This window comes from Eschrichtius robustus, chromosome 1, assembly GCF_028021215.1.
Source record: "Eschrichtius robustus isolate mEscRob2 chromosome 1, mEscRob2.pri, whole genome shotgun sequence".
NCBI lineage: Eukaryota > Metazoa > Chordata > Mammalia > Artiodactyla > Eschrichtiidae > Eschrichtius > Eschrichtius robustus.
This window is the reverse complement of record NC_090824.1, coordinates 142,980,895-143,006,266: the sequence shown is the minus strand read 5'-3', so window position 1 is coordinate 143,006,266 and position 25,372 is coordinate 142,980,895. Positions and strand designations below refer to the sequence as shown.

General features: G+C 55.4%; 9 non-coding genes across 9 annotated transcripts; all 9 read right to left on the bottom strand.

The window, feature by feature from the left end:
- Positions 1–2,341: 2,341 nt before the first annotated feature.
- LOC137777537 (small nucleolar RNA SNORD116) lies at positions 2,342–2,434 on the bottom strand. The gene has a single exon (XR_011076551.1). It is a non-coding gene; the product is annotated as a small nucleolar RNA SNORD116 (small nucleolar RNA).
- A 2,635-nt stretch (positions 2,435–5,069) lies between these two features.
- LOC137751225 (small nucleolar RNA SNORD116) lies at positions 5,070–5,162 on the bottom strand. Its single transcript, XR_011070724.1, has one exon. It is a non-coding gene; the product is annotated as a small nucleolar RNA SNORD116 (small nucleolar RNA).
- Positions 5,163–7,796: 2,634 nt separating this feature from the next.
- Positions 7,797–7,889, bottom strand: LOC137750693 (small nucleolar RNA SNORD116). Its single transcript, XR_011070536.1, has one exon. It is a non-coding gene; the product is annotated as a small nucleolar RNA SNORD116 (small nucleolar RNA).
- Positions 7,890–10,523: 2,634 nt separating this feature from the next.
- On the bottom strand, positions 10,524–10,616 carry LOC137750957 (small nucleolar RNA SNORD116). Its single transcript, XR_011070659.1, has one exon. It is a non-coding gene; the product is annotated as a small nucleolar RNA SNORD116 (small nucleolar RNA).
- A 2,635-nt stretch (positions 10,617–13,251) lies between these two features.
- LOC137751220 (small nucleolar RNA SNORD116) lies at positions 13,252–13,344 on the bottom strand. The gene has a single exon (XR_011070723.1). It is a non-coding gene; the product is annotated as a small nucleolar RNA SNORD116 (small nucleolar RNA).
- Positions 13,345–15,979: 2,635 nt separating this feature from the next.
- LOC137777533 (small nucleolar RNA SNORD116) lies at positions 15,980–16,072 on the bottom strand. Its single transcript, XR_011076550.1, has one exon. It is a non-coding gene; the product is annotated as a small nucleolar RNA SNORD116 (small nucleolar RNA).
- Positions 16,073–18,708: 2,636 nt separating this feature from the next.
- Positions 18,709–18,801, bottom strand: LOC137751213 (small nucleolar RNA SNORD116). Its single transcript, XR_011070719.1, has one exon. It is a non-coding gene; the product is annotated as a small nucleolar RNA SNORD116 (small nucleolar RNA).
- A 2,635-nt stretch (positions 18,802–21,436) lies between these two features.
- LOC137750033 (small nucleolar RNA SNORD116) lies at positions 21,437–21,529 on the bottom strand. The gene has a single exon (XR_011070350.1). It is a non-coding gene; the product is annotated as a small nucleolar RNA SNORD116 (small nucleolar RNA).
- Positions 21,530–24,165: 2,636 nt separating this feature from the next.
- On the bottom strand, positions 24,166–24,258 carry LOC137751432 (small nucleolar RNA SNORD116). Its single transcript, XR_011070796.1, has one exon. It is a non-coding gene; the product is annotated as a small nucleolar RNA SNORD116 (small nucleolar RNA).
- Between the last annotated feature and the right edge of the window lie 1,114 nt (positions 24,259–25,372).

Genomic DNA, 25,372 nt, shown 5'->3' with positions numbered 1-25,372 from the left:
GGCACACGAAGATCTTCTTGTTTTTGCCGACGGCGAGGCTTGCCCAGCAACTGCACCTGGGAAGTGGACTGGTGTCCTCAAAGGACATGATCCATACAAACATTTACCTGGGCTTGAGCTCTGAAACTGCTTCCCAAGGACCTCTATCCCTTACTGAGAATTGACTGCATGTCTGATAGTACGACTGCAGGAAGTTAGGCACATACATTGGCCGGTGTGTGAGAGGCTGTATTTCTGTGTTCACGCGTGTGACTGTGACTGCGCACGCAGACGCTCTTGTGGGTTTCTCTGTGTGCCGCTGAATACGCGTCTTGGTCTCTGTGTGTCCCTGTAGCCCTCTGAAGAGGCGTCCAACAGTAAACGCCATAGTTTATACACAACACCCTGTCTAGACCCACAACTGAAAGGAGAAAGCCCCCTGTCAGCTTCCAGAGACCGCATGCAAACTTTAACCCCCAGGGGCTATTGAAATACTCCACGGACTCCCGCTCTCCCACAGCCACGCCTTCTGACCACAGCACAAAGACTGGACGAGACCTGCCTCCCGGCCGTGGGTGTGACATCTACGTGCAACTCGAGAACCTGCCAGCTACCAGCACATCTGATGTGCACTTGGGGTCACTCCCAACATTTTGGAAGCAAGGGAACGCCCATGGTTGACCCGACACCGACCTACAGCGTTCTACTGGCAAGATGCAGCCTGAAACAACTCAAGGGGCTAAAGAACATCGAACAAAGTGCAACTTCTTGCCAACTAGGCCTAATCACTTTCCTTTGACCCGTGGGAATGCCCACCACAGGAAGCAGTGGGCTTCAGCAGCCATGACCCATGTTGGAAGCCCACAGAGGAAACTAGGCCACCTTCCCGGCCATGTCTCAGGCCGCTCGCATCCTGCAAGGTTCGCGGCCCTGACCCCTAAGGAACCGCTCAAATGCACAACAGCCTCGTCCAACCTGCCCTACTCCAGCCAGCAGGACGACGCGTCCCTACTGGAAGACACAGACATCTTCTGAACACGGGAACACTGAGCACCAGGGAAGACAGACCGCAGGCCTGTCTGCTTTGAAGATGCTGATCCCACCTGATGCATCCTGGAAATTCTCCACTGCCACAGTGACACCACTGAGGAACTCAGAGTGATCAAAGGCATGGTCCCCGAGGACCACAGAAAGACTTGCAACGGAAGACCTCTGCCATGTGAGGGCACTTGGAAGCCTGAAAGGGAAGAGTGGCTGGCTTTGGCAGCGAACCAAGGATGGCAACACTGCCCCCTTCTCTGCCCCGCCAACGGACTGCTCTGGATAAAGCTCTGGCTATTCGAACGGCCTGCATGCCATACGGGCCGGCCGCGTCATGCCCTCCGGCAGAAACACTATCGCTTTGCACATTCCCAAAAGTGGGAAAAGAGCGACCAAAGGGCTTGTTTGCATAACTCACCTACCCCCAAGAAGGCCGGCACAGATGCCTCAGCATGTCCATCTTCTCTATGTCCCGCAAGACACCCGTGGGGAGTCACTCCTCTGGAAACGGGATTGCAAATCTTCACAGGTAACCTACCTCACTGCATCCTCATGAACTGCCAAAGCCATCCCCACCATAGGCAGCTGATGCCAGGCCATCACGAACAAGACACATCCTTGGGAAGCCGAGGCCAGCGCCTGCAACCCAATGATGACAGCCCATCCCACGACATCACACAGGACCTGTCCTCATGATACCTTACCTTTCTCTCCAGGGCAGCAGCCACTATGCAGGCTTAAATGCAGCACTCGATCCTCACCCCACTCCACGATGATCCACTTAGCGCCAACAGTGTGCTGGCAGCTTCAGGGGCAGCAGCGAGGCCTAATCCATCAGCCCCCTTCCACCATCACCAAACTCCATCCCACCCCCGCCCACTGCTCCAGCCCCACCGGGCACTCAAGAACCTCACCGCACCAAACACGACAACAGTGAGGGCCACAGGCCTGGCCTGAGGCTCCAGGCTCCAACCAGGGAAACTTGCTCATTTTGGCTTCCAAAATCAACCACCGAAGCAGCATGCACAAAGCGTGATCCTGGTCAAAACACACTTCTCCAAGCTGAAAGCTCACTGGGCCCACACCAGCACACACTCCGACTCTGAAGACTAGCAGGAGAGCCTGCCCCCTTGCATTCCCTCACGGCCTTTTAGCAGGGACCGCGGATTCATAGATGACCCAGCTTATGGGCAGACACGGTCGACCCTCAGTCAGGAGCCCCTCCAATACTGGAGTCCTTGGTGGTGTTTGCGTGCATGTCGGCAGGGGACACTGGCCTTCACTCCTAACAGTCCCCTACACCCGAGAGAGGAAACGTGCTGAACCTCAGTTTCGATAAGGATACGGTAGAGTGTTCTCACCCATTTTGTTCAGAGTGTCCAAGGAATGCATACAAGGGTGTCATCATCGATCCAAGCACATGCTGGGATGCTGCAGAACACAACCGGGCAGTGCGCCGGGCTCTGCAGGGGAGTCATGAGCCTGGGGTACCACAAAAGCCTGGAGAATCCACAGCCCTCAGGCCCCTCAACAAGACGAACAATCAAGCCACTCTTGCAGCCATTGGGCCCATCTGAGGAAAACCTAATATCTAATGGCACATCTTGGGGTGGTTGAATACATACCATCCTGAGTTATCCCCGACCATGCTCGGGAACATGGCCCCGCCTCACTTTTTCCAGTTCTTCTTAGCACCTCCAGTCATCAGAGCACACGAAGATCTTCTTGTTTTTGCCGACGGCGAGGCTTGCCCAGCAACTGCACCTGGGAAGTGGACTGGTGTCCTCAGAGGACATGATCCATAAAAACACTTACCTGGGCTTGAGCTCTGAAACTGCTTCCCAAGGACCTCTATCCCTTACCGAGAATTGACTGCATGTCTAATAGTACGACTGCAGGAAGTTAGGCACACACATTGGCCGGTGTGTGAGAGGCTGTATTTCTGTGTTCACGCGTGTGACTGTGACTGAGTACGCAGACACTCTTGTGGGTTTCTCTGTGTGCCGCTGACTACGCGTCTTGGTCTCTGTGTGTCCCTGTAGCCCTGTGAAGAGGCGTCCAACAGTAAACGCCATAGCTTATACACAACACCCTGTCTAGACCCCCAACTGAAAGGAGAAAGCCCCCTGTCAGCTTCCAGAGGCCGCATGCAAACTTTAACCCCCAGGGGCTGTTGAAATACTCCACGGACTCCCGCTCTCCCACAGCCACGCCTTCTGACCAGAGCACAAAGAATGGATGAGACCTTCCTCCCGGCCGTGGCTGTGATATCTACGTGCAACTCGAGAACCTGCCAGCTACCAGCACATCTGATGTGCACTTGGGGTCACTCCCAGCACTTTCGAAGTAGGGGAACTCCCATGGGTGACCCGACACCGACCTACAGCATTCTACTGGCAAGATGCAGCCTGAAACCACTCAATGGGCTAAAGAACATCGAACAAAGTGCAACTTCTTTCCAACTAGGCCTAATCTCTTTCCTTTGACCCGTGGGAATGCCCACCACAGGAAGCAGTGGGCTTCAGCAGCCATGACCCATGTTGGAACCCCACAGCGGAAACTAGGCCACCTTCCCGGCCATATCGCAGGCAGCTCCCATCCTGCAAGGTTCGCGGCCCTGACCCCTAAGGAACCGCTCAAACGCTCAACAGCCTCGCCCAACGTGCCCTACTCCAGCCAGCAGGCCGACGCGTCCCTACTGGAAGCCACAGACATCTTCCGAACACGGGAACACTGAACACCAGGGAAGACAGACCACAAGCCTGTCTGCTTTGAAGATGCTGATCCCACCTGATGCATCCTGGAAATTCTCCACTGCCACAGTGACACCACTGAGGAACTCAGAGTGATCAAAGGCATGGTCCCCGAGGACCACAGACAGACTTGCAACGGAAGACCTCTGCCATGTGAGGGCACTTGGAAGCCTGAAAGGGAACCGTGGCTGGCCTTTGCAGTGCACCAGGGATGGCAACAGTGCCCCCTTCTCTGCCCCGCCAACGGACTGCTCTGGATAAAGCTCTGGCTATTCGAAAGGCCTGCATGCCGCACGGGCCGGCCGCGTCATGCCCTCCGGCAGAAACACTATCGCTTTGCACATTCCCAAAAGTGGGAAAAGAGCGACCCAAGGGCTTGTTTGCATAACTCACCTACCCCCAAGAAGGCCGGCACAGATGCCTCAGCATGTCCATCTTCTCTATGTCCCGCAAGACACCCGTGGGGAGTCACTCCTCTGGAAACGGGATTGCAACTCTTCACAGGTAACCTACCTCACTGCATCCTCATGAACTGCCAAAGCCATCCCCACCATAGGCAGCTGATGCCAGGCCATCACGAACAAGACACATCCTTGGGAAGCCGAGGCCAGCGCCTGCAACTCAATGATGACAGCCCATCCCACGACATCACACAGGACCTGTCCTCATGATACCTTACCTTTCTCTCCAGGGCAGCAGCCACTACGCAGGCTTAAATGCAGCACTCGATCCTCACCCCACTCCACGATGATCCACTTAGCGCCAACAGTGTGCTGGCAGCTTCAGGGGCAGCAGCGAGGCCTAATCCATCAGCCCCCTTCCGCCATCACCAAACTCCATCCCACCCCCGCCCACTGCTCCAGCCCCACTCGGCACTCAAGAACTTCACCGCACCAAACACAACAACAGAGAGGGCCACAGGCCTGGCCTGAGGCTCCAGGCTCCAACCAGGGAAACTTGCTCATTTTGGCTTCCAAAATCAACCACCGAAGCGGCATGCACAAAGCGTGATCCTGGTCAAAACACACTTCTCCAAGCTGAAAGCTCACTGGGCCCACACCAGCACACACTCCGACTCTGAAGACTAGCAGGAGAGCCTGCCCCCTTGCATTCCCTCACGGCCTTTTAGCAGGGACCGCGGATTCATAGATGACCCAGCTTATGGGCAGACACGGTCGACCCTCAGTCAGGAGCCCCTCCAATACTGGAGTCCTTGGTGGTGTTTGCGTGCATGTCGGCAGGGGACACTGGCCTTCACTCCTAACAGTCCCCTACACCCGAGAGAGGAAACGTGCTGAACCTCAGTTTCGATAAGGATACGGTAGAGTGTTCTCACCCATGTTGTTCAGAGTTCCCAAGGAATGCATACAAGGGTGTCATCATCTATCCAAGCACATGCTGGGATGCTGCAGAACACAACCGGGCAGTGCGCCGGGCTCTGCAGGGGAGTCATGAGCCTAGGGTACCCCAAAAGCCTGGAGAATCCACAGCCCTCAGGCCACTCAACAAGACGAACAATCAAGCCACTCTTACATCCATTGGGCCCATCTGAGGAAAACCTAATATCTAGTGGCACATCCTGGGGTGGTTGAATACATACCATCCTGAGTTATCCCCGACCATGCTCGGGAACATGGCCCCGCCTCACTTTTTCCAGTTCTTCTTAGCACCTCCAGTCATCAGGGCACACGAAGATCTTCTTGTTTTTGCCGACGGCGAGGCTTGCCCAGCAACTGCACCTGGGAAGTGGACTGGTGTCCTCAAAGGACATGATCCATACAAACATTTACCTGGGCTTGAGCTCTGAAACTGCTTCCCAAGGACCTCTATCCCTTACCGAGAATTGACTGCATGTCTGATAGTACGACTGCAGGAAGTTAGGCACATACATTGGCCGGTGTGTGAGAGGCTGTATTTCTGTGTTCACGCGTGTGACTGTGACTGAGTACGCAGACGCTCTTGTGGGTTTCTCAGTGTGCCCCTGACTATGCGTCTTCGTCTCTGTGTGTCCCTGTAGCACTGTGAAGAGGCGTCCAACAGTAAACGCCATAGTTTATACACAACACCCTGTCTAGACCCACAACTGAAAGGAGAAAGCCCCCTGTCAGCTTCCAGAGACCGCATGCAAACTTTAACCCCCAGGGGCTATTGAAATACTCCACGGACTCCCGCTCTCCCACAGCCACGCCTTCTGACCACAGCACAAAGACTGGACGAGACCTGCCTCCCGGCCGTGGGTGTGACATCTACGTGCAACTCGAGAACCTGCCAGCTACCAGCACATCTGATGTGCACTTGGGGTCACTCCCAACATTTTGGAAGCAAGGGAACGCCCATGGTTGACCCGACACCGACCTACAGCGTTCTACTGGCAAGATGCAGCCTGAAACAACTCAAGGGGCTAAAGAACATCGAACAAAGTGCAACTTCTTGCCAACTAGGCCTAATCACTTTCCTTTGACCCGTGGGAATGCCCACCACAGGAAGCAGTGGGCTTCAGCAGCCATGACCCATGTTGGAAGCCCACAGAGGAAACTAGGCCACCTTCCCGGCCATGTCTCAGGCAGATCCCATCCTGCAAGGTTCGCGGCCCTGACCCCTAAGGAACCGCTCAAACGCACAACAGCCTCGTCCAACCTGCCCTACTCCAGCCAGCAGGCCGACGCGTCCCTACTGGAAGACACAGACATCTTCCGAACACGGGAACACTGAGCACCAGGGAAGACAGACCGCAGGCCTGTCTGCTTTGAAGATGCTGATCCCACCTGATGCATCCTGGAAATTCTCCACTGCCACAGTGACACCACTGAGGAACTCAGAGTGATCAAAGGCATGGTCCCCGAGGACCACAGAAAGACTTGCAACGGAAGACCTCTGCCATGTGAGGGCACTTGGAAGCCTGAAAGGGAAGAGTGGCTGGCTTTGGCAGCGAACCAAGGATGGCAACACTGCCCCCTTCTCTGCCCCGCCAACGGACTACTCTGGATAAAGCTCTGGCTATTCGAACGGCCTGCATGCCATACGGGCCGGCCGCGTCATGCCCTCCGGCAGAAACACTATCGCTTTGCACATTCCCAAAAGTGGGAAAGAGCGACCCAAGGACTTGTTTGCATAACTCACCTACCCCCAAGAAGGCCGGCACAGATGCCTCAGCATGTCCATCTTCTCTATGTCCCGCAAGACACCCGTGGGGAGTCACTCCTCTGGAAACGGGATTGCAACTCTTCACAGGTAACCTACCTCACTGCATCCTCATGAACTGCCAAAGACATCCCCACCATAGGCAGCTGATGCCAGGCCATCACGAACAAGACACATCCTTGGGAAGCCGAGGCCAGCGCCTGCAACCCAATGATGACAGCCCATCCCACGACATCACACAGGACCTGTCCTCATGATACCTTACCTTTCTCTCCAGGGCAGCAGCCACTACGCAGGCTTAAATGCAGCACTCGATCCTCACCCCACTCCACGATGATCCACTTAGCGCCAACAGTGTGCTGGCAGCTTCAGGGGCAGCAGCGAGGCCTAATCCAGCAGCCCCCTTCCACCATCACCAAACTCCATCCCACCCCCGCCCACTGCTCCAGCCCCACCGGGCATTCAAGAACCTCACCGCACCAAACACGACAACAGAGAGGGCCACAGGCCTGGCCTGAGGCTCCAGGCTCCAACCAGGGAACCTTGCTCATTTTGGCTTCCAAAATCAACCACCGAAGCGGCATGCACAAAGCGTGATCCTGGTCAAAACACACTTCTCCAAGCTGAAAGCTCACTGGGCACACACCAGCACACACTCCGACTCTGAACACTAGCAGGAGAGCCTGCCCCCTTGCATTCCCTCACGGCCTTTTAGCAGGGACCGCGGATTCATAGATGACCCAGCTTATGGGCAGACACGGTCGACCCTCAGTCAGGAGCCCCTCCAATACTGGAGTCCTTGGTGGTGTTTGCGTGCATGTCGGCAGGGGACACTGGCCTTCACTCCTAACAGTCCCCTACACCCGAGAGAGGAAACGTGCTGAACCTCAGTTTCGATAAGGATACGGTAGAGTGTTCTCACCCATGTTGTTCAGAGTTTCCAAGGAATGCATACAAGGGTGTCATCATCTATCCAAGCACATGCTGGGATGCTGCAGAACACAACCGGGCAGTGCGCCGGGCTCTGCAGGGGAGTCATGAGCCTAGGGTACCCCCAAAGCCTGGAGAATCCACAGCCCTCAGGCCACTCAACAAGACGAACAATCAAGCCACTCTTACATCCATTGGGCCCATCTGAGGAAAACCTAATATCTAGTGGCACATCCTGGGGTGGTTGAATACCTACCATCCTGAGTTATCCCCGACCATGCTCGGGAACATGGCCCCGCCTCACTTTTTCCAGTTCTTCTTAGCACCTCCAGTCATCAGGGCACACGAAGATCTTCTTGTTTTTGCCGACGGCGAGGCTTGCCCAGCAACTGCACCTGGGAAGTGGACTGGTGTCCTCAAAGGACGTGATCCATACAAACATTTACCTGGGCTTGAGCTCTGAAACTGCTTCCCAAGGACCTCTATCCCTTACCGAGAATTGACTGCATGTCTGATAGTACGACTGCAGGAAGTTAGGCACATACATTGGCCGGTGTGTGAGAGGCTGTATTTCTGTGTTCACGCGTGTGACTGTGACTGAGTACGCAGACGCTCTTGTGGGTTTCTCAGTGTGCCCCTGACTATGCTTCTTGGTCTCTGTGTGTCCCTGTAGCACTGTGAAGAGGCGTCCAACAGTAAACGCCATAGTTTATACACAACACCCTGTCTAGACCCACAACTGAAAGGAGAAAGCCCCCTGTCAGCTTCCAGAGACCGCATGCAAACTTTAACCCCCAGGGGCTATTGAAATACTCCACGGACTCCCGCTCTCCCACAGCCACGCCTTCTGACCACAGCACAAAGACTGGACGAGACCTGCCTCCCGGCCGTGGGTGTGACATCTACGTGCAACTCGAGAACCTGCCAGCTACCAGCACATCTGATGTGCACTTGGGGTCACTCCCAACATTTTGGAAGCAAGGGAACGCCCATGGTTGACCCGACACCGACCTACAGCGTTCTACGGGCAAGATGCAGCCTGAAACAACTCAAGGGGCTAAAGAACATCGAACAAAGTGCAACTTCTTGCCAACTAGGCCTAATCACTTTCCTTTGACCCGTGGGAATGCCCACCACAGGAAGCAGTGGGCTTCAGCAGCCATGACCCATGTTGGAACCCCACAGAGGAAACTAGGCCACCTTCCCGGCCATGTCTCAGGCAGATCCCATCCTGCAAGTTTCGCGGCCCTGACCCCTAAGGAACCGCTCAAACGCACAACAGCCTCGTCCAACCTGCCCTACTCCAGCCAGCAGGCCGACGCGTCCCTACTGGAAGACACAGACATCTTCCGAACACGGGAACACTGAGCACCAGGGAAGACAGACCGCAGGCCTGTCTGCTTTGAAGATGCTGATCCCACCTGATGCATCCTGGAAATTCTCCACTGCCACAGTGACACCACTGAGGAACTCAGAGTGATCAAAGGCATGGTCCCCGAGGACCACAGAAATACTTGCAACGGAAGACCTCTGCCATGTGAGGGCACTTGGAAGCCTGAAAGGGAAGAGTGGCTGGCTTTGGCAGCGAACCAAGGATGGCAACACTGCCCCCTTCTCTGCCCCTCCAACGGACTACTCTGGATAAAGCTCTGGCTATTCGAACGGCCTGCATGCCATACGGGCCGGCCGCGTCATGCCCTCCGGCAGAAACACTATCGCTTTGCACATTCCCAAAAGTGGGAAAGAGCGACCCAAGGGCTTGTTTGCATAACTCACCTACCGCCAAGAAGGCCGGCACAGATGCCTCAGCATGTCCATCTTCTCTATGTCCCGCAAGACACCCGTGGGGAGTCACTCCTCTGGAAACGGGATTGCAACTCTTCACAGGTAACCTACCTCACTGCATCCTCATGAACTGCCAAAGCCATCCCCACCATAGGCAGCTGATGCCAGGCCATCACGAACAAGACACATCCTTGGGAAGCCGAGGCCAGCGCCTGCAACCCAATGATGACAGCCCATCCCACGACATCACACAGGACCTGTCCTCATGATACCTTACCTTTCTCTCCAGGGCAGCAGCCACTACGCAGGCTTAAATGCAGCACTCGATCCTCACCCCACTCCACGATGATCCACTTAGCGCCAACAGTGTGCTGGCAGCTTCAGGGGCAGCAGCGAGGCCTAATCCATCAGCCCCCTTCCACCATCACCAAACTCCATCCCACCCCCGCCCACTGCTCCAGCCCCACCGGGCACTCAAGAACCTCACCGCACCAAACACGACAACAGAGAGGGCCACAGGCCTGGCCTGAGGCTCCAGGCTCCAACCAGGGAACCTTGCTCATTTTGGCTTCCAAAATCAACCACCGAAGCGGCATGCACAAAGCGTGATCCTGGTCAAAACACACTTCTCCAAGCTGAAAGCTCACTGGGCACACACCAGCACACACTCCGACTCTGAAGACTAGCAGGAGAGCCTGCCCCCTTGCATTCCCTCACGGCCTTTTAGCAGGGACCGCGGATTCATAGATGACCCAGCTTATGGGCAGACACGGTCGACCCTCAGTCAGGAGCCCCTCCAATACTGGAGTCCTTGGTGGTGTTTGCGTGCATGTCGGCAGGGGACACTGGCCTTCACTCCTAACAGTCCCCTACACCCGAGAGAGGAAACGTGCTGAACATCAGTTTCGATAAGGATACGGTAGAGTGTTCTCACCCATTTTGTTCAGAGTGTCCAAGGAATGCATACAAGGGTGTCATCATCGATCCAAGCACATGCTGGGATGCTGCAGAACACAACCGGGCAGTGCGCCGGGCTCTGCAGGGGAGTCATGAGCCTGGGGTACCACAAAAGCCTGGAGAATCCACAGCCCTCAGGCCCCTCAACAAGACGAACAATCAAGCCACTCTTGCAGCCATTGGGCCCATCTGAGGAAAACCTAATATCTAGTGGCACATCCTGGGGTGGTTGAATACATACCATCCTGAGTTATCCCCGACCATGCTCGGGAACATGGCCCCGCCTCACTTTTTCCAGTTCTTCTTAGCACCTCCAGTCATCAGGGCACACGAAGATCTTCTTGTTTTTGCCGACGGCGAGGCTTGCCCAGCAACTGCACCTGGGAAGTGGACTGGTGTCCTCAGAGGACATGATCCATAAAAACACTTACCTGGGCTTGAGCTCTGAAACTGCTTCCCAAGGACCTCTATCCCTTACCGAGAATTGACTGCATGTCTGATAGTACGACTGCAGGAAGTTTGGCACATACATTGGCCGGTGTGTGAGAGGCTGTATTTCTGTGTTCACGCGTGTGACTGTGACTGAGTACGCAGACACTCTTGTGGGTTTCTCTGTGTGCCGCTGACTACGCGTCTTGGTCTCTGTGTGTCCCTGTAGCCCTGTGAAGAGGCGTCCAACAGTAAACGCCATAGCTTATACACAACACCCTGTCTAGACCCCCAACTGAAAGGAGAAAGCCCCCTGTCAGCTTCCAGAGGCCGCATGCAAACTTTAACCCCCAGGGGCTGTTGAAATACTCCACGGACTCCCGCTCTCCCACAGCCACGCCTTCTGACCAGAGCACAAAGACTGGACGAGACCTGCCTCCCGACGTAGGTGTGACATCTACGTGCAACTCGAGAACCTGCCAGCTACCAGCACATCTGATGTGCACTTGGGGTCACTCCCAGCACTTTCGGAAGCAGGGGAACTCCCATGGGTGACCCGACACCGACCTACAGCATTCTACTGGCAAGATGCAGCCTGAAACCACTCAATGGGCTAAAGAACATCGAACAAAGTGCAACTTCTTTCCAACTAGGCCTAATCTCTTTCCTTTGACCCGTGGGAATGCCCACCACAGGAAGCAGTGGGCTTTAGCAGCCATGACCCATGTTGGAACCCCACAGCGGAAACTAGGCCACCTTCCCGGCCATATCTCAGGCAGCTCCCATCCTGCAAGGTTCGCGGCCCTGACCCCTAAGGAACCGCTCAAACGCTCAACAGCCTCGCCCAACGTGCCCTACTCCAGCCAGCAGGCCGACGCGTCCCTACTGGAAGCCACAGACATCTTCCGAACACGGGAACACTGAACACCAGGGAAGACAGACCACAAGCCTGTCTGCTTTGAAGATGCTGATCCCACCTGATGCATCCTGGAAATTCTCCACTGCCACAGTGACACCACTGAGGAACTCAGAGTGATCAAAGGCATGGTCCCCGAGGACCACAGACAGACTTGCAACGGAAGACCTCTGCCATGTGAGGGCACTTGGAAGCCTGAAAGGGAACCGTGGCTGGCCTTTGCAGTGCACCAGGGATGGCAACAGTGCCCCCTTCTCTGCCCCGCCAACGGACTGCTCTGGATAAAGCTCTGGCTATTCGAAAGGCCTGCATGCCGCACGGGCCGGCCGCGTCATGCCCTCCGGCAGAAACACTATCGCTTTGCACATTCCCAAAAGTGGGAAAAGAGCGACCCAAGGGCTTGTTTGCATAACTCACCTACCCCCACGAAGGCCGGCACAGATGCCTCAGCATGTCCATCTTCTCTATGTCCCGCAAGACACCCGTGGGGAGTCACTCCTCTGGAAACGGGATTGCAACTCTTCACAGGTAACCTACCTCACTGCATCCTCATGAACTGCCAAAGCCATCCCCACCATAGGCAGCTGATGCCAGGCCATCACGAACAAGACACATCCTTGGGAAGCCGAGGCCAGCGCCTGCAACCCAATGATGACAGCCCATCCCACGACATCACACAGGACCTGTCCTCATGATACCTTACCTTTCTCTCCAGGGCAGCAGCCACTACGCAGGCTTAAATGCAGCACTCGATCCTCACCCCACTCCACGATGATCCACTTAGCGCCAACAGTGTGCTGGCAGCTTCAGGGGCAGCAGCGAGGCCTAATCCATCAGCCCCCTTCCGCCATCACCAAACTCCATCCCACCCCCGCCCACTGCTCCAGCCCCACTCGGCACTCAAGAACTTCACCGCACCAAACATAACAACAGAGAGGGCCACAGGCCTGGCCTGAGGCTCCAGGCTCCAACCAGGGAAACTTGCTCATTTTGGCTTCCAAAATCAACCACCGAAGCGGCATGCACAAAGCGTGATCCTGGTCAAAACACACTTCTCCAAGCTGAAAGCTCACTGGGCCCACACCAGCACACACTCCGACTCTGAACACTAGCAGGAGAGCCTGCCCCCTTGCATTCCCTCACGGCCTTTTAGCAGGGACCGCGGATTCATAGATGACCCAGCTTATGGGCAGACACGGTCGACCCTCAGTCAGGAGCCCCTCCAATACTGGAGTCCTTGGTGGTGTTTGCGTGCATGTCGGCAGGGGACACTGGCCTTCACTCCTAACAGTCCCCTACACCCGAGAGAGGAAACGTGCTGAACCTCAGTTTCGATAAGGATACGGTAGAGTGTTCTCACCCATGTTGTTCAGAGTTCCCAAGGAATGCATACAAGGGTGTCATCATCTATCCAAGCACATGCTGGGATGCTGCAGAACACAACCGGGCAGTGCGCCGGGCTCTGCAGGGGAGTCATGAGCCTAGGGTACCCCAAAAGCCTGGAGAATCCACAGCCCTCAGGCCACTCAACAAGACGAACAATCAAGCCACTCTTACATCCATTGGGCCCATCTGAGGAAAACCTAATATCTAGTGGCACATCCTGGGGTGGTTGAATACATACCATCCTGAGTTATCCCCGACCATGCTCGGGAACATGGCCCCGCCTCACTTTTTCCAGTTCTTCTTAGCACCTCCAGTCATCAGGGCACACGAAGATCTTCTTGTTTTTGCCGACGGCGAGGCTTGCCCAGCAACTGCACCTGGGTAGTGGACTGGTGTCCTCAAAGGACATGATCCATACAAACATTTACCTGGGCTTGAGCTCTGAAACTGCTTCCCAAGGACCTCTATCCCTTACTGAGAATTGACTGCATGTCTGATAGTACGACTGCAGGAAGTTAGGCACATACATTGGCCGGTGTGTGAGAGGCTGTATTTCTGTGTTCACGCGTGTGAATGTGACTGCGCACGCAGACGCTCTTGTGGGTTTCTCTGTGTGCCGCTGAATACGCGTCTTGGTCTCTGTGTGTCCCTGTAGCCCTGTGAAGAGGCGTCCAACAGTAAACGCCATAGTTTATACACAACACCCTGTCTAGACCCACAACTGAAAGGAGAAAGCCCCCTGTCAGCTTCCAGAGACCGCATGCAAACTTTAACCCCCAGGGGCTATTGAAATACTCCACGGACTCCCGCTCTCCCACAGCCACGCCTTCTGACCACAGCACAAAGACTGGACGAGACCTGCCTCCCGGCCGTGGGTGTGACATCTACGTGCAATTCGAGAACCTGCCAGCTACCAGCACATCTGATGTGCACTTGGGGTCACTCCCAACATTTTGGAAGCAAGGGAACGCCCATGGTTGACCCGACACCGACCTACAGCGTTCTACTGGCAAGATGCAGCCTGAAACAACTCAAGGGGCTAAAGAACATCGAACAAAGTGCAACTTCTTGCCAACTAGGCCTAATCACTTTCCTTTGACCCGTGGGAATGCCCACCACAGGAAGCAGTGGGCTTCAGCAGCCATGACCCATGTTGGAACCCCACAGCGGAAACTAGGCCACCTTCCCGGCCATGTCTCAGGCAGCTCCCATCCTGCAAGGTTCGCGGCCCTGACCCCTAAGGAACCGCTCAAACGCACAACAGCCTCGTCCAACCTGCCCTACTCCAGCCAGCAGGCCGACGCGTCCCTACTGGAAGACACAGACATCTTCCGAACACGGGAACACTGAGCACCAGGGAAGACAGACCGCAGGCCTGTCTGCTTTGAAGATGCTGATCCCACCTGATGCATCCTGGAAATTCTCCACTGCCACAGTGACACCACTGAGGAACTCAGAGTGATCAAAGGCATGGTCCCCGAGGACCACAGAAAGACTTGCAACGGAAGACCTCTGCCATGTGAGGGCACTTGGAAGCCTGAAAGGGAAGAGTGGCTGGCTTTGGCAGCGAACCAAGGATGGCAACACTGCCCCCTTCTCTGCCCCGCCAACGGACTGCTCTGGATAAAGCTCTGGCTATTCGAACGGCCTGCATGCCATACGGGCCGGCCGCGTCATGCCCTCCGGCAGAAACACTATCGCTTTGCACATTCCCAAAAGTGGGAAAAGAGCGACCAAAGGGCTTGTTTGCATAACTCACCTACCCCCAAGAAGGCCGGCACAGATGCCTCAGCATGTCCATCTTCTCTATGTCCCGCAAGACACCCGTGGAGAGTCACTCCTCTGGAAACGGGATTGCAACTCTTCACAGGTAACCTACCTCACTGCATCCCCATGAACTGCCAAAGATATCCCCACCATAGGCAGCTGATGCCAGGCCATCACGAACAAGACACATCCTTGGGAAGCCGAGGCCAGCGCCTGCAACCCAATGATGACAGCCCATCCCACGACATCACACAGGACCTGTCCTCATGATACCTTACCTTTCTCTCCAGGGCAGCAGCCACTACGCAGGCTTAAATGCAGCACTCGATCCTCACCCCACTCCACGATGATCCACTTAGCGCCAACAGTGTGCTGGCAGCTTCAGGGGCAGCAGCGAGGCCTAATCCATCAGCCCCCTTCCACCATCACCAAACTCCATCCCACCCCCGCCCACTGCTCCAGCCCCACCGGGCACTCAAGAACCTCACCGCACCAAACACGACAACAGTGAGGGCCACAGGCCTGGCCTGAGGCTCCAGGCTCCAACCAGGGAAGCTTGCTCATTTTGGCTTCCAAAATCAACCACCGAAGCAGCATGCACAAAGCGTGATCCTGGTCAAAACACACTTCTCCAAGCTGAAAGCTCACTGGGCCCACACCAGCACACACTCCGACTCTGAAGACTAGCAGGAGAGCCTGTCCCCTTGCATTCCCTCACGGCCTTTTAGCAGGGACCGCGGATTCATAGATGACCCAGCTTATGGGCAGACACGGTCGACCCTCAGTCAGGAGCCCCTCCAATACTGGAGTCCTTGGTGGTGTTTGCGGGCATGTCGGCAGGGGACACTGGCCTTCACTCCTAACAGTCCCCTACACCCGAGAGAGGAAACGTGCTGAACCTCAGTTTCGATAAGGATACGGTAGAGTGTTCTCACCCATTTTGTTCAGAGTGTCCAAGGAATGCATACAAGGGTGTCATCATCGATCCAAGCACATGCTGGGATGCTGCAGAACACAACCGGGCAGTGCGCCGGGCTCTGCAGGGGAGTCATGAGCCTGGGGTACCACAAAAGCCTGGAGAATCCACAGCCCTCAGGCCCCTCAACAAGACGAACAATCAAGCCACTCTTGCAGCCATTGGGCCCATCTGAGGAAAACCTAATATCTAATGGCACATCTTGGGGTGGTTGAATACATACCATCCTGAGTTATCCCCGACCATGCTCGGGAACATGGCCCCGCCTCACTTTTTCCAGTTCTTCTTAGCACCTCCAGTCATCAGAGCACACGAAGATCTTCTTGTTTTTGCCGACGGCGAGGCTTGCCCAGCAACTGCACCTGGGAAGTGGACTGGTGTCCTCAGAGGACATGATCCATAAAAACACTTACCTGGGCTTGAGCTCTGAAACTGCTTCCCAAGGACCTCTATCCCTTACCGAGAATTGACTGCATGTCTGATAGTACGACTGCAGGAAGTTAGGCACATACATTGGCCGGTGTGTGAGAGGCTGTATTTCTGTGTTCACGCGTGTGACTGTGACTGAGTACGCAGACACTCTTGTGGGTTTCTCTGTGTGCCGCTGACTACGCGTCTTGGTCTCTGTGTGTCCCTGTAGCCCTGTGAAGAGGCGTCCAACAGTAAACGCCATAGCTTATACACAACACACTGTCTAGACCCCCAACTGAAAGGAGAAAGCCCCCTGTCAGCTTCCAGAGGCCGCATGCAAACTTTAACCCCCAGGGGCTGTTGAAATACTCCACGGACTCCCGCTCTCCCACAGCCACGCCTTCTGACCAGAGCACAAAGACTGGATGAGACCTTCCTCCCGGCCGTGGCTGTGATATCTACGTGCAACTCGAGAACCTGCCAGCTACCAGCACATCTGATGTGCACTTGGGGTCACTCCCAGCACTTTTGGAAGCAGGGGAACTCCCATGGGTGAACCGACACCGACCTACAGCATTCTACTGGCAAGATGCAGCCTGAAACCACTCAATGGGCTAAAGAACATCGAACAAAGTGCAACTTCTTTCCAACTAGGCCTAATCTCTTTCCTTTGACCCGTGGGAATGCCCACCACAGGAAGCAGTGGGCTTCAGCAGCCATGACCCATGTTGGAACCCCACAGCGGAAACTAGGCCACCTTCCCGGCCATATCTCAGGCAGCTCCCATCCTGCAAGGTTCGCGGCCCTGACCCCTAAGGAACCGCTCAAACGCTCAACAGCCTCGCCCAACGTGCCCTACTCCAGCCAGCAGGCCGACGCGTCCCTACTGGAAGCCACAGACATCTTCCGAACACGGGAACACTGAACACCAGGGAAGACAGACCACAAGCCTGTCTGCTTTGAAGATGCTGATCCCACCTGATGCATCCTGGAAATTCTCCACTGCCACAGTGACACCACTGAGGAACTCAGAGTGATCAAAGGCATGGTCCCCGAGGACCACAGACAGACTTGCAACGGAAGACCTCTGCCATGTGAGGGCACTTGGAAGCCTGAAAGGGAACCGTGGCTGGCCTTTGCAGTGCACCAGGGATGGCAACAGTGCCCCCTTCTCTGCCCCGCCAACGGACTGCTCTGGATAAAGCTCTGGCTATTCGAAAGGCCTGCATGCCGCACGGGCCGGCCGCGTCATGCCCTCCGGCAGAAACACTATCGCTTTGCACATTCCCAAAAGTGGGAAAAGAGCGACCCAAGGGCTTGTTTGCATAACTCACCTACCCCCACGAAGGCCGGCACAGATGCCTCAGCATGTCCATCTTCTCTATGTCCCGCAAGACACCCGTGGGGAGTCACTCCTCTGGAAACGGGATTGCAACTCTTCACAGGTAACCTACCTCACTGCATCCTCATGAACTGCCAAAGCCATCCCCACCATAGGCAGCTGATGCCAGGCCATCACGAACAAGACACATCCTTGGGAAGCCGAGGCCAGCGCCTGCAACCCAATGATGACAGCCCATCCCACGACATCACACAGGACCTGTCCTCATGATACCTTACCTTTCTCTCCAGGGCAGCAGCCACTACGCAGGCTTAAATGCAGCACTCGATCCTCACCCCACTCCACGATGATCCACTTAGCGCCAACAGTGTGCTGGCAGCTTCAGGGGCAGCAGCGAGGCCTAATCCATCAGCCCCCTTCCGCCATCACCAAACTCCATCCCACCCCCGCCCACTGCTCCAGCCCCACTCGGCACTCAAGAACTTCACCGCACCAAACATAACAACAGAGAGGGCCACAGGCCTGGCCTGAGGCTCCAGGCTCCAACCAGGGAAACTTGCTCATTTTGGCTTCCAAAATCAACCACCGAAGCGGCATGCACAAAGCGTGATCCTGGTCAAAACACACTTCTCCAAGCTGAAAGCTCACTGGGCCCACACCAGCACACACTCCGACTCTGAACACTAGCAGGAGAGCCTGCCCCCTTGCATTCCCTCACGGCCTTTTAGCAGGGACCGCGGATTCATAGATGACCCAGCTTATGGGCAGACACGGTCGACCCTCAGTCAGGAGCCCCTCCAATACTGGAGTCCTTGGTGGTGTTTGCGTGCATGTCGGCAGGGGACACTGGCCTTCACTCCTAACAGTCCCCTACACCCGAGAGAGGAAACGTGCTGAACCTCAGTTTCGATAAGGATACGGTAGAGTGTTCTCACCCATGTTGTTCAGAGTTCCCAAGGAATGCATACAAGGGTGTCATCATCTATCCAAGCACATGCTGGGATGCTGCAGAACACAACCGGGCAGTGCGCCGGGCTCTGCAGGGGAGTCATGAGCCTAGGGTACCCCAAAAGCCTGGAGAATCCACAGCCCTCAGGCCACTCAACAAGACGAACAATCAAGCCACTCTTACATCCATTGGGCCCATCTGAGGAAAACCTAATATCTAGTGGCACATCCTGGGGTGGTTGAATACATACCATCCTGAGTTATCCCCGACCATGCTCGGGAACATGGCCCCGCCTCACTTTTTCCAGTTCTTCTTAGCACCTCCAGTCATCAGGGCACACGAAGATCTTCTTGTTTTTGCCGACGGCGAGGCTTGCCCAGCAACTGCACCTGGGTAGTGGACTGGTGTCCTCAAAGGACATGATCCATACAAACATTTACCTGGGCTTGAGCTCTGAAACTGCTTCCCAAGGACCTCTATCCCTTACTGAGAATTGACTGCATGTCTGATAGTACGACTGCAGGAAGTTAGGCACATACATTGGCCGGTGTGTGAGAGGCTGTATTTCTGTGTTCACGCGTGTGAATGTGACTGCGCACGCAGACGCTCTTGTGGGTTTCTCTGTGTGCCGCTGAATACGCGTCTTGGTCTCTGTGTGTCCCTGTAGCCCTGTGAAGAGGCGTCCAACAGTAAACGCCATAGTTTATACACAACACCCTGTCTAGACCCACAACTGAAAGGAGAAAGCCCCCTGTCAGCTTCCAGAGACCGCATGCAAACTTTAACCCCCAGGGGCTATTGAAATACTCCACGGACTCCCGCTCTCCCACAGCCACGCCTTCTGACCACAGCACAAAGACTGGACGAGACCTGCCTCCCGGCCGTGGGTGTGACATCTACGTGCAATTCGAGAACCTGCCAGCTACCAGCACATCTGATGTGCACTTGGGGTCACTCCCAACATTTTGGAAGCAAGGGAACGCCCATGGTTGACCCGACACCGACCTACAGCGTTCTACTGGCAAGATGCAGCCTGAAACAACTCAAGGGGCTAAAGAACATCGAACAAAGTGCAACTTCTTGCCAACTAGGCCTAATCACTTTCCTTTGACCCGTGGGAATGCCCACCACAGGAAGCAGTGGGCTTCAGCAGCCATGACCCATGTTGGAACCCCACAGCGGAAACTAGGCCACCTTCCCGGCCATGTCTCAGGCAGCTCCCATCCTGCAAGGTTCGCGGCCCTGACCCCTAAGGAACCGCTCAAACGCACAACAGCCTCGTCCAACCTGCCCTACTCCAGCCAGCAGGCCGACGCGTCCCTACTGGAAGACACAGACATCTTCCGAACACGGGAACACTGAGCACCAGGGAAGACAGACCGCAGGCCTGTCTGCTTTGAAGATGCTGATCCCACCTGATGCATCCTGGAAATTCTCCACTGCCACAGTGACACCACTGAGGAACTCAGAGTGATCAAAGGCATGGTCCCCGAGGACCACAGAAAGACTTGCAACGGAAGACCTCTGCCATGTGAGGGCACTTGGAAGCCTGAAAGGGAAGAGTGGCTGGCTTTGGCAGCGAACCAAGGATGGCAACACTGCCCCCTTCTCTGCCCCGCCAACGGACTGCTCTGGATAAAGCTCTGGCTATTCGAACGGCCTGCATGCCATACGGGCCGGCCGCGTCATGCCCTCCGGCAGAAACACTATCGCTTTGCACATTCCCAAAAGTGGGAAAAGAGCGACCAAAGGGCTTGTTTGCATAACTCACCTACCCCCAAGAAGGCCGGCACAGATGCCTCAGCATGTCCATCTTCTCTATGTCCCGCAAGACACCCGTGGAGAGTCACTCCTCTGGAAACGGGATTGCAACTCTTCACAGGTAACCTACCTCACTGCATCCCCATGAACTGCCAAAGATATCCCCACCATAGGCAGCTGATGCCAGGCCATCACGAACAAGACACATCCTTGGGAAGCCGAGGCCAGCGCCTGCAACCCAATGATGACAGCCCATCCCACGACATCACACAGGACCTGTCCTCATGATACCTTACCTTTCTCTCCAGGGCAGCAGCCACTACGCAGGCTTAAATGCAGCACTCGATCCTCACCCCACTCCACGATGATCCACTTAGCGCCAACAGTGTGCTGGCAGCTTCAGGGGCAGCAGCGAGGCCTAATCCATCAGCCCCCTTCCACCATCACCAAACTCCATCCCACCCCCGCCCACTGCTCCAGCCCCACCGGGCACTCAAGAACCTCACCGCACCAAACACGACAACAGTGAGGGCCACAGGCCTGGCCTGAGGCTCCAGGCTCCAACCAGGGAAGCTTGCTCATTTTGGCTTCCAAAATCAACCACCGAAGCAGCATGCACAAAGCGTGATCCTGGTCAAAACACACTTCTCCAAGCTGAAAGCTCACTGGGCCCACACCTGCACACACTCCGACTCTGAAGACTAGCAGGAGAGCCTGTCCCCTTGCATTCCCTCACGGCCTTTTAGCAGGGACCGCGGATTCATAGATGACCCAGCTTATGGGCAGACACGGTCGACCCTCAGTCAGGAGCCCCTCCAATACTGGAGTCCTTGGTGGTGTTTGCGGGCATGTCGGCAGGGGACACTGGCCTTCACTCCTAACAGTCCCCTACACCCGAGAGAGGAAACGTGCTGAACCTCAGTTTCGATAAGGATACGGTAGAGTGTTCTCACCCATCTTGTTCAGAGTGTCCAAGGAATGCATACAAGGGTGTCATCATCGATCCAAGCACATGCTGGGATGCTGCAGAACACAACCGGGCAGTGCGCCGGGCTCTGCAGGGGAGTCATGAGCCTGGGGTACCACAAAAGCCTGGAGAATCCACAGCCCTCAGGCCCCTCAACAAGACGAACAATCAAGCCACTCTTGCAGCCATTGGGCCCATCTGAGGAAAACCTAATATCTAATGGCACATCTTGGGGTGGTTGAATACATACCATCCTGAGTTATCCCCGACCATGCTCGGGAACATGGCCCCGCCTCACTTTTTCCAGTTCTTCTTAGCACCTCCAGTCATCAGAGCACACGAAGATCTTCTTGTTTTTGCCGACGGCGAGGCTTGCCCAGCAACTGCACCTGGGAAGTGGACTGGTGTCCTCAGAGGACATGATCCATAAAAACACTTACCTGGGCTTGAGCTCTGAAACTGCTTCCCAAGGACCTCTATCCCTTACCGAGAATTGACTGCATGTCTGATAGTACGACTGCAGGAAGTTAGGCACATACATTGGCCGGTGTGTGAGAGGCTGTATTTCTGTGTTCACGCGTGTGACTGTGACTGAGTACGCAGACACTCTTGTGGGTTTCTCTGTGTGCCGCTGACTACGCGTCTTGGTCTCTGTGTGTCCCTGTAGCCCTGTGAAGAGGCGTCCAACAGTAAACGCCATAGCTTATACACAACACCCTGTCTAGACCCCCAACTGAAAGGAGAAAGCCCCCTGTCAGCTTCCAGAGGCCGCATGCAAACTTTAACCCCCAGGGGCTGTTGAAATACTCCACGGACTCCCGCTCTCCCACAGCCACGCCTTCTGACCAGAGCACAAAGACTGGATGAGACCTTCCTCCCGGCCGTGGCTGTGATATCTACGTGCAACTCGAGAACCTGCCAGCTACCAGCACATCTGATGTGCACTTGGGGTCACTCCCAGCACTTTCGGAAGCAGGGGAACTCCCATGGGTGAACCGACACCGACCTACAGCATTCTACTGGCAAGATGCAGCCTGAAACCACTCAATGGGCTAAAGAACATCGAACAAAGTGCAACTTCTTTCCAACTAGGCCTAATCTCTTTCCTTTGACCCGTGGGAATGCCCACCACAGGAAGCAGTGGGCTTCAGCAGCCATGACCCATGTTGGAACCCCACAGCGGAAACTAGGCCACCTTCCCGGCCATATCTCAGGCAGCTCCCATCCTGCAAGGTTCGCGGCCCTGACCCCTAAGGAACCGCTCAAACGCTCAACAGCCTCGCCCAACGTGCCCTACTCCAGCCAGCAGGCCGACGCGTCCCTACTGGAAGCCACAGACATCTTCCGAACACGGGAACACTGAACACCAGGGAAGACAGACCACAAGCCTGTCTGCTTTGAAGATGCTGATCCCACCTGATGCATCCTGGAAATTCTCCACTGCCACAGTGACACCACTGAGGAACTCAGAGTGATCAAAGGCATGGTCCCCGAGGACCACAGACAGACTTGCAACGGAAGACCTCTGCCATGTGAGGGCACTTGGAAGCCTGAAAGGGAACCGTGGCTGGCCTTTGCAGTGCACCAGGGATGGCAACAGTGCCCCCTTCTCTGCCCCGCCAACGGACTGCTCTGGATAAAGCTCTGGCTATTCGAAAGGCCTGCATGCCGCACGGGCCGGCCGCGTCATGCCCTCCGGCAGAAACACTATCGCTTTGCACATTCCCAAAAGTGGGAAAAGAGCGACCCAAGGGCTTGTTTGCATAACTCACCTACCCCCAAGAAGGCCGGCACAGATGCCTCAGCATGTCCATCTTCTCTATGTCCCGCAAGACACCCGTGGGGAGTCACTCCTCTGGAAACGGGATTGCAACTCTTCACAGGTAACCTACCTCACTGCATCCTCATGAACTGCCAAAGCCATCCCCACCATAGGCAGCTGATGCCAGGCCATCACGAACAAGACACATCCTTGGGAAGCCGAGGCCAGCGCCTGCAACCCAATGATGACAGCCCATCCCACGACATCACACAGGACCTGTCCTCATGATACCTTACCTTTCTCTCCAGGGCAGCAGCCACTACGCAGGCTTAAATGCAGCACTCGATCCTCACCCCACTCCACGATGATCCACTTAGCGCCAACAGTGTGCTGGCAGCTTCAGGGGCAGCAGCGAGGCCTAATCCATCAGCCCCCTTCCGCCATCACCAAACTCCATCCCACCCCCGCCCACTGCTCCAGCCCCACCGGGCACTCAAGAACTTCACCGCACCAAACACAAAAACAGAGAGGGCCACAGGCCTGGCCTGAGGCTCCAGGCTCCAACCAGGGAAACTTGCTCATTTTGGCTTCCAAAATCAACCACCGAAGCGGCATGCACAAAGCGTGATCCTGGTCAAAACACACTTCTCCAAGCTGAAAGCTCACTGGGCCCACACCAGCACACACTCCGACTCTGAACACTAGCAGGAGAGCCTGCCCCCTTGCATTCCCTCACGGCCTTTTAGCAGGGACCGCGGATTCATAGATGACCCAGCTTATGGGCAGACACGGTCGACCCTCAGTCAGGAGCCCCTCCAATACTGGAGTCCTTGGTGGTGTTTGCGTGCATGTCGGCAGGGGGCACTGGCCTTCACTCCTAACAGTCCCCTACACCCGAGAGAGGAAACGTGCTGAACCTCAGTTTCGATAAGGATACGGTAGAGTGTTCTCACCCATGTTGTTCAGAGTTCCCAAGGAATGAATACAAGGGTGTCATCATCTATCCAAGCACATGCTGGGATGCTGCAGAACACAACCGGGCAGTGCGCCGGGCTCTGCAGGGGAGTCATGAGCCTAGGGTACCCCAAAAGCCTGGAGAATCCACAGCCCTCAGGCCACTCAACAAGACGAACAATCAAGCCACTCTTACATCCATTGGGCCCATCTGAGTAAAACCTAATATCTAGTGGCACATCCTGGGGTGGTTGAATACATACCATCCTGAGTTATCCCCGACCATGCTCGGGAACATGGCCCCGCCTCACTTTTTCCAGTTCTTCTTAGCACCTCCAGTCATCAGGGCACACGAAGATCTTCTTGTTTTTGCCGACGGCGAGGCTTGCCCAGCAACTGCACCTGGGAAGTGGACTGGTGTCCTCAAAGGACATGATCCATACAAACATTTACCTGGGCTTGAGCTCTGAAACTGCTTCCCAAGGACCTCTATCCCTTACTGAGAATTGACTGCATGTCTGATAGTACGACTGCAGGAAGTTAGGCACATACATTGGCCGGTGTGTGAGAGGCTGTATTTCTGTGTTCACGCGTGTGACTGTGACTGAGTACGCAGACGCTCTTGTGGGTTTCTCAGTGTGCCCCTGACTATGCGTCTTCGTCTCTGTGTGTCCCTGTAGCACTGTGAAGAGGCGTCCAACAGTAAACGCCATAGTTTATACACAACACCCTGTCTAGACCCACAACTGAAAGGAGAAAGCCCCCTGTCAGCTTCCAGAGACCGCATGCAAACTTTAACCCCCAGGGGCTATTGAAATACTCCACGGACTCCCGCTCTCCCACAGCCACGCCTTCTGACCACAGCACAAAGACTGGACGAGACCTGCCTCCCGGCCGTGGGTGTGACATCTACGTGCAACTCGAGAACCTGCCAGCTACCAGCACATCTGATGTGCACTTGGGGTCACTCCCAACATTTTGGAAGCAAGGGAACGCCCATGGTTGACCCGACACCGACCTACAGCGTTCTACTGGCAAGATGCAGCCTGAAACAACTCAAGGGGCTAAAGAACATCGAACAAAGTGCAACTTCTTGCCAACTAGGCCTAATCACTTTCCTTTGACCCGTGGGAATGCCCACCACAGGAAGCAGTGGGCTTCAGCAG